The sequence below is a fragment of the Pteronotus mesoamericanus genome, unplaced genomic scaffold, assembly GCF_021234165.1.
Source record: "Pteronotus mesoamericanus isolate MK-2021 breed Mesoamerican mustached bat unplaced genomic scaffold, CSHL_Meso_final contig_100, whole genome shotgun sequence".
NCBI lineage: Eukaryota > Metazoa > Chordata > Mammalia > Chiroptera > Mormoopidae > Pteronotus > Pteronotus mesoamericanus.
Window position 1 is genome coordinate 14,275,182 of NW_026554999.1, and position 14,366 is coordinate 14,289,547.

The following is a 14,366-nucleotide window of genomic DNA, read 5'->3' on the forward strand; positions in this document are numbered from 1 at the left end:
GCACGCTGCCCTCAGCCAGCATACTGTCACCTCACCCCAGGAAGCTTCCAGGTCACTCGGATTGCTTCGTTTATTGCTTCGGTTAGGAAGAGAAACACTTATTGTCTGGACCACACATTTTAAAAGAAACTAAAGTTGCTATGTCCTGAGAATTGTACAAATTATGTTAATTTTGACCTTGATTGGAAAGTACCTCATTTCCTTGAGCATATATTAAGGTGAATTAACACTGCAGGGGTATGGACTCCAAAATCTGACCATACTCCCAGCCTCCCCCAGAGTTGGGCACTGGACCCCTTGCTTCTCTGCTTAACACGGGTGGCCACACAGGTGGCCTTGAGTGACTGTAGGGGCTGCTAATCAGTTCCTGGCTGACGGTAGAAGGGAGGTCTGGGGAATGTCTGTGCTGGCACTGAGATGGCTTAAAGGAAAAAACCAAAACAGAACACGGGAAAACCCATAGAGTGCTTGGGGCGTGGGGAGGCAATGAAGACTGGGAGGCTGCCCAGTAGTGAATCAAAATGGCTTTGCAGCCTGAAGTTTTAGGTGGCATCAGCCTGAAGTGAAACCTGGGGTTCACTGGTCCCTCGGCACCTCCTCCTTCAGTCTCTCAAGAGGTTATTTCCTCTGGTGAGTCCCGGCACAAGCTGGTTTTTCCCTGGGATATTATTTGGGGTCTGTGGGGAATTCTGAGCACCTCTGGGTGGAAGTCACTGCATTGTCTGAAAAGACTATGTGACTAAGTGTTAGGGTCAGTGACAAGAAGGTTGGGGTGCAGCAGTTTGGTGTGGAAAGTACTGATTTTAGAGTCAGACTTCCCTGAGCTCCAATCGTGACTCTGTCTATTATAAGCGGTGCGTCACTGAGCTGGTCCTTCGCCTCTTCGACGTTGTGGAGCACCAGCTTTGTACTGGGGGTTCCGAGGAAGTTATGCCTTCCAATGATCACAGTGAGTCCAATGAGCTGACAGTATTCCCATTTTACAGATGACAAAACTGAGCCTTTAGGAGGTGAAGTGGCTCCCCCTCCCTTCCTCTCTCTTCCCCCTTTCTTGATCACTCTCCCTCTTTTTTCCAAATGTGTTTTCAGTGCCTGCTCATTTCACCTACATTATTACCTTTAAAAACGTGTTTGAGTTCAAAGATGACTACTTGGGCTCCTTTCCAGTGGACACCTTGGACATGCTGCCTTGGGCTGCAGGTCAGAGATGCTTTCCCAAGGAAGGCGGGGGGCAGGAGTCTCCTCCTTCCTCCACAGAACCCGACATTCTGTCCTCAGTTAGTTGAGTTCCCTCCCACCCAACTCGGGCCCCACAGGGTAGAGACCTGGGGATAAGTCTCTTGCAGAGAGAGGCATGCCCCTCTGGTTTGACAGTTGGTCAACACCAGGCTTGGCCATCAACCAGGCCCCCTTGGACAGGAGATCAAGGCTTTGCATTCTGGCAAGGACATAAAACAAGGCAATGGAGAGAAACAATGGGGAAATTTTTCAAAAGCAAGCATTCTTGACCTTTGTCCAGCCTCTGGGGATGTTGTGTTTTGAGAAAAATCTAATTCATGGAATGGGTTTGGGGCCGAGGCCTGAGGAGGCTGGTCAAGGGGCTCATGAAATGTTGGTGAGCCTTGTATGTGGGGCAAGGGCAGGCCAGCCTGTGGGGGAAAGCTCTGTTCCACTGGCTCTGAGAGGGCCGTGGGGAACCCCACAGGGGCCGTTCTCTTAAAATTATCTACTGGCAAAAGGATGGAGACAAAGTCCTGGGATCTCTCTCCTCTCTCTCCCTGAACTGGAGAAAAGCTGGACATACTGGTCCCACTCTGATTTTTGCCCCTGCAGTGTCTCCCAGGGCTTGTGGGAGGTTCTTCAGGAGAGGTCAGTACACACACAGGGGGTTGCACTTCAGCCCCAGGCTGTATTGGTGGGAGCTAGAAACCAAAGCCCTACCCCAAACCCAGTGAAATGCTCACCCCAGCCCACACAGCTTGTTTCTAGGGGAGCCATTCTTAGAACTTGCTCCTGCCACAGCCCCATTTCTCGGCAGCCCCCAGCATGTTGACCAACCATCAGAACCTGATTCCAGAAGCTTCTGCTTTGCCTGAGGCCTCAGCTCTTGCTCATGTCCCTGGACCTCTACTTCTTTAGAAGAAATAATCTCTTATTCTTAGAGTGATGAACCCTGGCCCAGCACCGGGAGGAAGGTGGCTAACTGAGGAGTGGGCCCAGAGAGGAGGAGCGGCTTGTCCAGGGTCACTCAGCTTGTTGGAGCAGAGCTGGGGCCAGACTTCCTCTGACTCCAAAGTTCCTCACCCCCCAGTAAGTGGTTCTTCTGCTCTGGCTGGTGAGTCCAGGTTGCCTTCTTGGCTTAAATATCACCACCTAGAACCACCTTGACTTTTCAGACCTCAGTGGGAACAAAAACAGCAAAACAAGAAACCAAAACAGAAAGTAGTAAAACCCTCCACAGTTCCCCAGCCTGATCTGAAAAGCCTTCACTGCACAAGTCTGAAAAAGTGTTTCCCTCTGGCCTGCTGTGACTGGGGTCATATTTGGGATTACACCGCACCCTGCTTTGTGGGTGCTTTATGCTGGTATATGTAGGTTAGAATGACTTTAAGAGCACTTAGCCCTGCTATTTGTTTTTCTTGGGCTGTTTTCATTAAGGCTCTGCCTCCCTCAAGCAGAGCCAGGGACTTAATTGCAGCACAGGGAGGTGATCTTCCCAAAATAAACTTCGTCTCTTGTCAGGTGGCTGGAGCCCTTCCTGCCAGCAGCTCTCTGTAGTATAGCAGTGGCAGACCTGTCCTTTTGCTGAGAGATGAAGCTGCTGGACCTGCTGTGTAACCCATGCTGATTGCTTACACTGCTCTGTGAGAGGAGATCTCCGCCATCCTTGTGGCTCCCTTGCTCTTTCTAGAATGATAATATAGGCTTTAGTGATTAGGGGCAGAGATTGCCTTATTCACATTTATGCTCCCAGCATATAGCCTGGGCCCAGCTCAGAGTACAGAAAAGCTCTGTTGAATTAGAATGTATTTCCATATACTTATATATCATTCAGGTTGGTCAACCCATTGGCTCTTGAGCCTGTTATTTCCTTTCACACTTTTGCTCAAGCTGTTCCCCTGTCCTGAATGCCTTTCCACCAAGTTTTGACTGCTCAGAATCTCATCAACCTTCAAGGACCAATCCTATCCCCTAATCCTTAAAAAAAAAAAAAAAAAAAAAAAAAAAAAAAAAAGGGTTGAACTCATTTAGGCTCATATCCCTATGCAGAAGGGCTTCAGCACATGTCTGTTGCATGGATGAATGAATGAATGAATGAATGAGTGAATGAATGAATGAATAAAACTCTGGTTTCTTTTTTTCCTTTTTTTCCATTTTGATTCCTTTTTTAAGTCCCTCTCAGAAACCCCCCAGGCCACAGAGCTCTCTCCCTCCCATGGGGCTGACTTCTTGGGTGTGCTTCTTGGTAGTTTGATCTCTCTCTGGCTGCAGCACCCCAGGCTGTGCTTGGCTGTGTTGGAGAAATCTTTTTTTTCTGTTTTACAACACTCAATTAAACTGTGTCCGAGGAAGTACTAGGAGAAGGGTAAGGCAAGCTGGCCAGGTTATTCCAGAGGGGCCATCTGAGGCAGAGAAGGACAAGTGGAGTCATCAGTCCAGGAAGGAAAGAAATCAGGTCCTGAAACATTGCTGAAACAGGCTGAAACATTGGAGATGTGAGATTAAGTATGTACCATGGGTTTTAGTAGTCAGGTCAAGGGTTTTCCCATTTAGAAGGCACAGTATACAAGGGTTAGCATTGCAGAGAAGAACTGTGGTGCCAATGACAATAGTGTTGACTGACTGGAGCTCAGATAAGGCTCTTTGCTGATATTGGTTGTTCAGAGCTGGGCCTGGGGGCTCTTGACCAACAGGAAGTGGCATTGGCCAGAGAATGGCCAGAGGCCTGTAGATGAATCTTATTACTAAACTAGTGAGTTGGCATTGCAAGCTCCTTGAGGGCTGGGAGTATGTCACTATCTCATCTCAGTGTTTGTCAAAGTCCCGTTTCTTCAGAATCTATGAAATGGGGCCTAGGGACCTTCATCTTTAACAAGCTCTAAGGTTGTCCCTGTGTAGGCACACTAAAATGTAATGACCACTGCCTCACACTTTTCTGAGTTCCCACAGACCAGAGCTCATGGTTAGATACACAGTAGGTACAAAATAAACATTTCATATGATTGAAATCAGCTTACATATTACATGGAATCTTCTCTGCCTCTTGAGATGCAGGTAAGATTGGCTTAGACCCCCTAAATTTCTCTCCTGTGGAGATCTAGGGACCCCAAGATTTCTGAGACTCTGTAGGAGATACACATTATATTGGCTCTCGTTGCTTCAGGCTCTTGCTTTCACATCTACTCTCTGAGTCTCAAAGCACATGGACCCAGATGGGAAGCTCAGCCTCTTCTCATTTTCCATAGAATGACGTGCTGACACAAAGCATTTGTGGGTACGACAGATTTATTTGAAGATACATGTTGGGTGGGGGTGAAAATGAAGGAAGAACTTACATCACAGCAATGCAAACAACTTCAAGTTCAACCTTAGGTGTTTCCATTCTTAAAATACCCTTCTGGCCACCCCACAACTGGATGCTTCTCTTTTGCCTTATACTCTAGGTAGCTATAGCATTGCATCATCTTCTTTTCTTCAATCTCCCCCTTCTCTGATTCTCCCTATCTCTTATCCCTTTCCCCATTTTAAGCAATCTACAGTTCCTTTCCTCTTTTCCTGTAGGGAAGGTTGGCTTTTGCCACCATGGTCTTTGGTCTGGCATATATCGATGCCTTTAGACCTCATGTTCTGCTTCATAGTGTATCTCCCCAAATAGTGACCTTTGGCTACTTAGAGGAATTTCAATACCAGCTGTAGGTAATAAAGCTTCACCTCATTACTCGTATATGGAGCACTGAAGCTGGAAGGGATCCCAGAGATCATGAGTTCAGCTCAAGTCAGACAGTCACTGGCTCAAAGTTTCTGGCAGGAAAGAGAGCAGAAGCTGGAAACCTGGCCCCTGGTTGTCATACTCCCATTGATTAATTGATGCCATGAGTAACCCAGGATTCTTATATCTCTGATGATATATCTCTGAAGAATATCTCTGGATGAACATAAATGTTAAAATCCTCAACAAAATATTGGCAATCTAGATCCAGAAAATTTAAGAGACCATACACCATGATCAAGTGGGATTCATCCCAGGGATTCAAGGATGGTAAAATATTCACAAATCAGTAAATATACTATACCACATAAACAAAATGAAAGACAAAAATCACATGATCATATCAACAGATGTTGTAAAAGGATTTGATAAAATCTAGCACCCATTTATGATAAAAACACTCAGCAGAGTGGGAGTAGAAGGAGACTACCTCAACATAATAAAGGCCATATATGAGAAACCAACAGCCAGCATCATACTCAACAGCTAAAAACTAAAAGCTTTCCCCTTATGATCAGGAAAAAGATAAAGGTATCTGCTCTTACCACTCTTATTCAACATAGTGCTAGAAGTTCTAGCCACAGTGATCAGACAAAAATAAAAAATAAAAGGTATACAAACTGGAAAGGAGGAAGTAAAACTGTCATTTGCAAATGACATGATAGTGTACATAGAAAACCCTATAGTCTCCACCAAAAAACTACTCACCCTAACAAATGAATTTGGCAAAATAGTGGGATACAAAGTCAATATTCAGAAATTGAAGGCATTTTTGTATACCAACAATGAAATATCAGAGAGAGAAACTAGAGAAAAAAATCCCATTTACTATAGCAACAAGAAAAATAAAGTATCTAGGAATAAATTTAACCAAGGAAGTAAAAGATCTATACTTGGGAAACTATAAAACACTGAAGAAAGAAATTAAGGAAGACACAAATAAATGGAAGCATATATACTGTGTTTATGTGTTGAAGGAATTAATATCATCAAAATGTCCATACTACCCAAACCAATCTATAGATTCAAAGCAATTCCTATTAAAATACCAAAGGCATATTTTACAGATCTAGAACATATATTTTAAAAAATTATGTGGAATAAAAAACATTCTCTGAACAGCATAAGCAATCTTGAGAAAGAAGAACAAAGTAGGAGGGATCACAATACCTGATATAAAACTATACTACAAAGCCACTGTAATCAAAACAGTCTGGCACTGGCACAAAAATCAAACACATAGATCAATGGAACAGAATAGAGAGTCCAGAAATAAACCCATGTCTCTATGGTCAAAGGGGACATGAGAATACAGTGGTACAAAAATAGCCTTTTCAAAAAATGTGTTGGGATAACTGGACTGGTACATGCAAAAAAAATGAAACTAGACCACCAACTTACACCATACACCAGAATAAACTCAACATGGATAAAAGACTTAACTATAAGTTGTGACACCATAAAAGTCCTAGAGGAAAATATAGACAGTAAAATTTCAGATATCCCATATAGCAATATTTTTGCCAATATATTTCCTAGGGCAAGGGATAAAACAAAAGAAACAAACAAATGGGACTACATCAAATTAAAAATCTTCTGTACAGCTAAAGAAACCATTAGCAAAATGAAAAGGGAATGGACCATATGAGAGAACATATTTGCTAATGATACATCGGTCATGGGTTTAATCTCCAAAATATATAAAGAACTCATCGGACTCAACAACAGGAAGATAAACAATCCAATTAAGAAATGGGCAAAAGACCTGAATAGATACTTCTTCAAGGAGGACATACAGATGGCCCATAGACATATGAAAAGACGCTCAACATCACTAACCATCAAAGAGATGCAAATTAAAACCACAATGAGATACCACTTCAGACCGTTCAGAATGACCATCATTAATAAATCCACAAAGAACAAATGCTGGCAAGGATGTGGAGAATAGAGAATCCTAGTGCATGTTGGTGGGAATGCAGTCTGGTACAGCCATTGTGGAAAACAGTACAGAATTTCCTCAAAAAAACTAAAAATGGTACTGCCTTTTGACCCAGTAATTCTTCTGCTAGAATTATACCCTAAGAATCTTGAAACATCAATTCAAAAGAATCTTTGCACCCCAATGTTCATAGCAGCATCATTTACAATAGCCAAATGCTGGAAACAGCCTAAGTGCCCATCAGTAACTGAGTGGATCAAAAAACTGTGGTACATTTACACAATGGAATACTATGCAGCTGAAAGAATGAACGAACTCCTACCCTTCATGACAACATGGATGGAACTAGAGGGTATTATGCTAGGTGAAATAAGCCAGTTGTTGAATGACAAATGCAATCTAATGATCAAAATAAACTAAGAAGCAAAATAGAACCAGAAGCATGGAAACATGGAACAGATTGACAGTGACCAGAGGGGAGTGGAGAGGGAGATAATGGTGGAAAGAAGGGGAAGGACTACTCAAAGAACATGTATGAATGACCCATGGGCATGGACAACAGTGCAGGGATTGACTGTAAGAGTGGACTTGGGCTGGGCAAAGCAGGGTGAAGGGGGAAAACTAGGACAACTGTAATAGAATAAAAATTTAAAAAATTAAAAAAAATTGAGATTAGGAGCAGGCTCTGGGGTAGGAAAGACCACACTGTCCAAGCAGATTGCCTGGTGATCCCTGTTGGTGCTTCTTTACCACCCTTCATGGACTCAGAAGGTAGTTCTCATGGGCACGGCCCTTCTGCATTTGCACAGGTCTTGAGTTGGCAGACAGAGCCAGGATTTCAGCTCTTCTTCTATCATCATGTTGCTTGATCTTGGCCCAGACATTTCTTCCCTTTGGGTCTCTGTGTACTCACCCTTAAGAAGAGGTCTGTGTTTGACATTGTCCTAACAATTTGTAGAAATGTCTCAGGTGCCTTCAAGTGGTGGCACACTTGACTCCAAGTATGTGGTAGGTGGGGTGTGGAGGAAGGCAGGATTCGGGGCTTTTTACCAGTCCCCTGGAGGGAGCTCTGCTGGTATCCATTCTAATGGCTGGGGTTTGACAAAGGCTTCTCATAAAAAAAAGATTTCTGTTGCTTAAAAAGTCCTACCCTGGCCAGTGTGGCTTGGTGGTTGCAGCATCATCCCTGTAACTGAAAAGTTAAGGGTTCTATTTCCGGTCAGATAAGGGCACATACCTAGGTTGCAGGTTCATTCCTGGTCTAGGCGTGGGCGTATGCGACCCCCTGGTCCGGATGGGTATGATCCCTGGTCCCAGTGTGGATCCCTGGTCTTCTTGTCTCCTGTCGATGTTTCTCTCCTTCCCTTCCTCCCTCCATCCCTCCCTCCCTCTCTTCCTCCCTCCCTCCCTCCCTTATTCTAAAAGCAAATGAAAATGTCCTCAGGTGAGGATTTTAAAAAAATCCTTGAAAATCTCAAGCGTATCTAACATCTGGGGTCCAAGGCTCTGGTAACATATCAGCCTTCATGGCTACAGTAATGGGGGCTGTCCCATAGGGCTTCAGCGACTGTGCCTTCCACGTGGCACCATTAGCAAATTGAGACATCCATCACAAGGCACCTGTGGCAGCAGGATGGGTGGGCCAAGCCCCAGTGTGAAGGCTGTTTGGGGGAATTTCTGAATATTGGTAAGTGTGAATCAGGCCCCAAGGTTTCCATTTCCTCTGCCCAATACCCCGCTTCAGAAGTGTGCTTCAGCAAAATGCAGATGCTGAAAGTTCCACAGTCCAAAGGGAAGGCCGGGCCCTGGTGTGCACCCCATGTTTCCACTGTGGGCAGTACATGGGGTGGGGGGAAAAGCCCTTCCCAAGTGCAGCCCTTCCCAGGAGCAATTCTCTGGTCAGCCTCTGTGCTCCACGGCCCCTGAGTATCTCTGCTTGTCCTGAGTGTCTGCAGTTTAGAGAGCAGCCAAACTGTGATATAGGCAGCCCCAGCACGGACATGGCTCCCCTGGTCACAGTGTGGCCCTGGCCCCTGCTCACACTAGCACAGCCTGGTCCTCATCAACTTCCTTTGACTTCATATTGTGATTAAAAGACAATAAGGTATATATGCCACACTTCAGAGTTTGCCAAACACTATCCTATCCTTAATCTCATTTGATCTCATGCAACACTGAGAGGGAGTCAGGTAGGGACCACTGTGATGTCATGTCAGAGGCAGATGTGGGATCTAACCCAGGTGTTTGGGTTCTAAATCCAGTGTTTTTGCTGTTCATTACATCTCCCAACCTCAGCCTGTCCTCAGCCTCATTTCTGATTTCTCCATCGTTACAAAAGGACTCATTACTAAAGACATTTCCTTGGCACTTCTTACCCTGCCTGAGTTATTAGAACAACAGCTTAATGATTGTTCCTATCGTCATTCATTTATTCATTCAGTCTCTGAGTCACTCTTTGTTTACACACTTGTCCCATTTATTCAGTTGCTCACCCCATTCATTTAGCCATCATTCATTCATTTATTTATTCATTTAAGTCCTTGTTGAGTGTTTACTATGTGTTCAGCTGATGTTGGCCACTTTAGGGAATAAAAAGAATGCTCATTTGTGATTCTTGACTTTGAGAAGCTTACACTTTAACTGAGAAATGATGGGAAAGGGTGTAATACATGATTTCCCAATCACAAGGGATGTATTTTTATTTGTTCTTACCACTAAACAGTAACAGATATTACTTGCTTATGTAAGTCACTTAACATGCTGAAGTCCCAAGAATGTTCTGGTTGGGCAGATGCAGGGTTAGGTGAATTTCTTATAGTGCTGAAGTTCTGTGGTTTTATAGTTTAGAGATAGGAAGTTTCTGAAAGCTGGGGTGGTCAAGGAAGTCTTCTTGAAAGCAGTGGGATTTGAATCCAACTTGAGAGGTTAGGAAGGATTCGTGAAGGTAAAGGTGAGATCATAGGCCAAGGATGAGAGGAAAAGGACAAGTGAAGCCTTCTGCATGTACATGGGTATATGAAAAGGTGGCCAGGTTAGTTAGTATGTTGGAGGGAGGGTAGGAGGCAGAGGGGGAGAGGCAAGGACATGGGCAGGGCTTGGGGGAGGGGCTGGGTAGGGTGGGGAGAGAGGTTCATGTTCAGGAAGCTGTCAGAGTCTGCTTCAGGCCCTTCTGCCCTTGACTGTTTGGCTTTGTGTCTGGTACACCTGAAGTGTGAGGAGCAGCAGCTCTTAGCATGCCTCTTTCAGCCTTGGGCAATCCAAACATTATCAAATAATTTTTTCTCTTTGTCCTTTTAATTGGTTTTTCTTGTAGAAGGGGTGGGGAAAAGAGAGAGAGAGAGAGAGAGTAGAAGGAGCATGAGTAGAAAAACAGTGATAGAGGGAAGAGAGAGTAAAGAGCAGGGAGGAAAGAGGAGAGAATGATGAAGGAAGATAAGTTGAAAAAGAAGAAAGGCAAAAAAATTGGGTAGAGAATTGATGAAGTTTAAGGGAGTCTGGAAGAGGGAGAGCATGAGAGGAAAGGGGAGGGGGGAAAGGAGGGAGGAGAGGGAGGAACAAACAAAGGTGAGGGAGAGGGGAGGAGAAGGAAGGGAGAGGAGGAACATAAGGGACAAGAAAAAGAGAGGAAACAGAGGAGTAAGGAGAATGAAAAAGCCAACAGCACTTGCTTTATTCTCCCTAGAGGTTTGGTGATTTCTTGTCAAGAATACTTGGGATAACTACTTGGATTCCTCAGAACCAAAATGCCATGGAAGGACCCATTGCCTTTCCAAGTGGCTGTTTCTGCTTCTACAGAAGGACAATGGAGCCACAGCTGGGAGTCATTTCCTTCCCTCGGCCCCTAGTCCACTGTGTGTGGCCATGAGCGCAGTCTCCAGGTGGGTCTGAATTGGTCACGTGCTTAGTATGTAACAGGCAGAGTCCTACTGTGTGACTGCAGCAGTTGTCACAGATAAGCCCCTCCCACCTTCCCACTGAAATGACCACGAAGACACCATTCGGCGGGGGTGGGGTGGGGTGGGGGGGGACCCAACACACATACAGAACTCAGAAAACTTAGGATAGAAGATGTTTCCCTAACCTGGTAATAAAAAGCTATCTTAAAATAGAAGACAAAGATATCTTCTCTCTATAAACAATATCTTTAAAACATTTTCTTGGAACTTCTAGCCAAGGCAAAATGTCGTAAAATAAGGGGGAAAAAAAGCACCTTAACTACAGAAAATAAGAGACAAATTATTATTGATTTTGTCATGTAATCATCTATCTAGAAAAAAGGTGAATCAATGGAGAAACTCTTAGAATTTATAATAGAGCTTGCTATAATGGCCAAAAGGGATGGTCGCCCTAATAATCTCAGAGTCCCATGTAGCTCAGTCTCAGCAAAGAGTTACTGAAAGGAAATCCAACCTTGACTCTAGAAACCTTGAAGAATCATGTAGATCTGTACTGTAGGCATTCTTAAGAGGGCTTATCATACCCAGAGGTTTTACATATGAAAGTTCTGCAGAAATCCTCTCTAGACATTCCTTCTTTTTCCCAAAGCTACACACTCATGGCAGCAGGAACAACTTCATTCACATGACTCTTTCATCACCACCATCTCCTCTCCCACGTACACTTTGTCCTTCACCTGTGGACCCCCCTGCCTGTGTCTGACACATGAGGATGGCTGGAAGACCAGGCACCCTTGTACCTCTTGGTGGTCCCAACGTCCACAGTGAGGGAAGGGCTGAAGTCTGGGGTACAGTCCTTCCTTTGTGCTCAATAATTTTCTTGTAAATAACTGAGAACATCACTAGTGAATATGTCCTCCCTGATACATGGATAAATATACAAACATCAATCGATATCTTTTGTACCCAAATAACCAGTTTGAAGAGAAAAGCAAAAAAAGTCATGATATAACTCTGAATGATTTTCAATGAGAATTGTGTGGGACTTTCATCAAAAAAGTCACAAAACTTTTTTAGTTCTGTGTAAGGGAAGATTTGAATAAGTGGAGAAATAGAACATGTTTTTGGGAAAAAGGAACAATGAAAAGACTTTAGTTTTTCTTAAATTAATATGTAGACCAAGCAAAAATATAATCAAAATCTCAATGGAAACTTTCGATAGTTTGACAAGGCAATTCTAAAATGAAACTGAAAAAATAACAAGCTAATAATAGCCAAGAAATATTTTAAAAACAAGAAGATATGATTTGCTCTAATTGTATTAAAATGTCTTTTAAAGTGACAGCAGCCATACAGCATAGTACTGGCTCAAAAACCAGCTAGCATCAATAACACAGAACTGATTACTGGTAAAACCAGCTTTACTGTGGGACAAGAGCAAAAGTGATAAAAAGAAGCATTGCAAATCAATGGAAAAAAGAGTAGGATTAACAATTGATGTTGAAAAAATTGACTACTTGGAGAACCATTTTAGATTTTTGCATTTTTCTCAAATAAATTTCAGATAAATCATAGAATTAAACATAAGAAACCTCATGGCAATAGAAGAAAACATAAGTGAATATTTAAATTACGTTAGAGTGGGTAACACCTATTTAAGTTGTAAAGTAATTGAAGAAATCTTGAAGGAAATTGTTTACCCAAAACTTTCAAATGTATCTTTAAAAAGAACTACAAAAATAAAACAGCAAAAGACAAATTGAGAAAAATATTTTCAACAGATATGGCAAAAGGTTAATAACTTCTGCCTCTCTTCACTCCTGCCCTGTCTGCCTCTGCTGCCATGGCCCAAGCTGATGTTGCACAGATTGGACTGGCTATCATGGGCCAGAATTTAATTTTGAGCATGAATGACTATGGCTCTGTACTTTTAAAAGTACAGTCTCCAAAGTTGGTGATTTCTTGGCCAGTGAGGTAAAGGGAACCAAAGTGGTTTGGTGCTCACTCCTTGGAGGAGATAGTTTCTAAGCTGAAGAAACTTTGGCTGATGATACTGTTTGTGAAGGCTGGTCAAGCTGTTGATGATTTCACTGAAAAATTGGTAGGACATTGGTGATGTCATCATTGATGGAGGAAATTCTGAATACAGGGATACCATGAGACCATGCTGAGACCTCAAAGCCAAGGGAATCTTGTTTCTGGGGAGTGGCATTGGTCGTGGAGAGGGAAGGGGCTGGGTATGGCTGTACTTATGCCTGGAGGGAACAGAGGAGGCTGGTCCCACATCAAGACAATCTCCCAGGGCATTGCTGCAAAAGTGGGAACAAGAGAGCTCTGCTATGACTGGGTGGGAGAGGAGGGAGCAGGACACTGTGAATATGGTGCACAACGGGATCGAGTATGGGGGCACGCAGCTGATCTGTGAGGCTTACCACCTGATGAAGGATGTCTTAGGCATGGAACACAGTGAGATAGCAGAGGCACTTGACGACTGGAATAAGACAGAGCTAGACTCATTCCTGATTGAAATCATAGCCAATATCCTCAAGTTCCAATACAGCACTCCCCTGCTGCCAAACACAGTTTCAACACTCCCCTGCTGCCAAAGACCAGGCACAGCACGGGGCAGAAAGGCACAGGAAAGTAAACTGCCATCTCAGCCCTGGAGTACCATGTGCTTGTCACCCTCATTGGAGGAACAGTCTTTGCCTACTGCTTGTCATCTCTGAAGGATGAGAGGATTTGAGCTAGCAAAAAGCTGAAGGGACCTCAAAAGATCCAGTTTAAAGGTGATAAAAAAAAATTCCTGGAGGACATTAGAAAGGCCCTCTATGAGTCCAAGATCATCTCTTGTGCTCAAAGCTTTATGCTCCCAAAACAGGCAGCCACCGCTTTTGGCTGGACCCTCCATTATGGTGGCATTGCCTTGATGTGGCAGGGGCGGGCGGGGTGGGGGGAGAACTACATCATCAGAAGCGCATTCTTAGGAAAGATAAAAGATGCATTTGATCAAAACCCAGAACTCCAGCGCCTACTGCTAGATTACTGTTTTAAGTCAGCTGTGGAAGACTGCCAGGGCTCCTGGTGGTGGGCCGCCAGCACAGGAGTCCAGGTGGGCATCCCTGTGCCCTGTTTCAGCACTGTTCTTTCCTTCTGCAATGGCTACAGATGTGACATACTGACAGCCAACCTGATTTAGGCTCAGCAAGATGACTCTGAGGTTCACACCTATGAACTCTTAGCCAAACCAGGAAAGTTTACCTACACTAACTGGATGGGCTGTGGGGGCGGTGTGTCATCATCTTCATGCAATGCCTAATTAAACTTGGGTCACCCATCATGATTCCATAGACAGGGATATTCCATTTGCCACACAACGCTGCTGACACATCCCTTTGCCCTACTTCCTGCTCAGATCTTTTAAAATAGTGTCATAAGAGACTCCTGAAAAGCCATCCTAAACTCACTTGGGGAACAGTTCTGTGAGACTGTCGTGCCCCCTGCCTTTGCCTCCTGGGACTGATGGGGGATTGTCATG

The 14,366-nt window shown here is 44.0% G+C and overlaps 1 pseudogene; it reads left to right on the forward strand.

Annotated features, from left to right (window-relative positions):
• The first annotated feature begins 12,671 nt into the window (after positions 1 to 12,671).
• LOC129078253 (6-phosphogluconate dehydrogenase, decarboxylating-like) lies at positions 12,672 to 14,147 on the forward strand (annotated as a pseudogene).
• Positions 14,148 to 14,366: the final 219 nt, after the last annotated feature.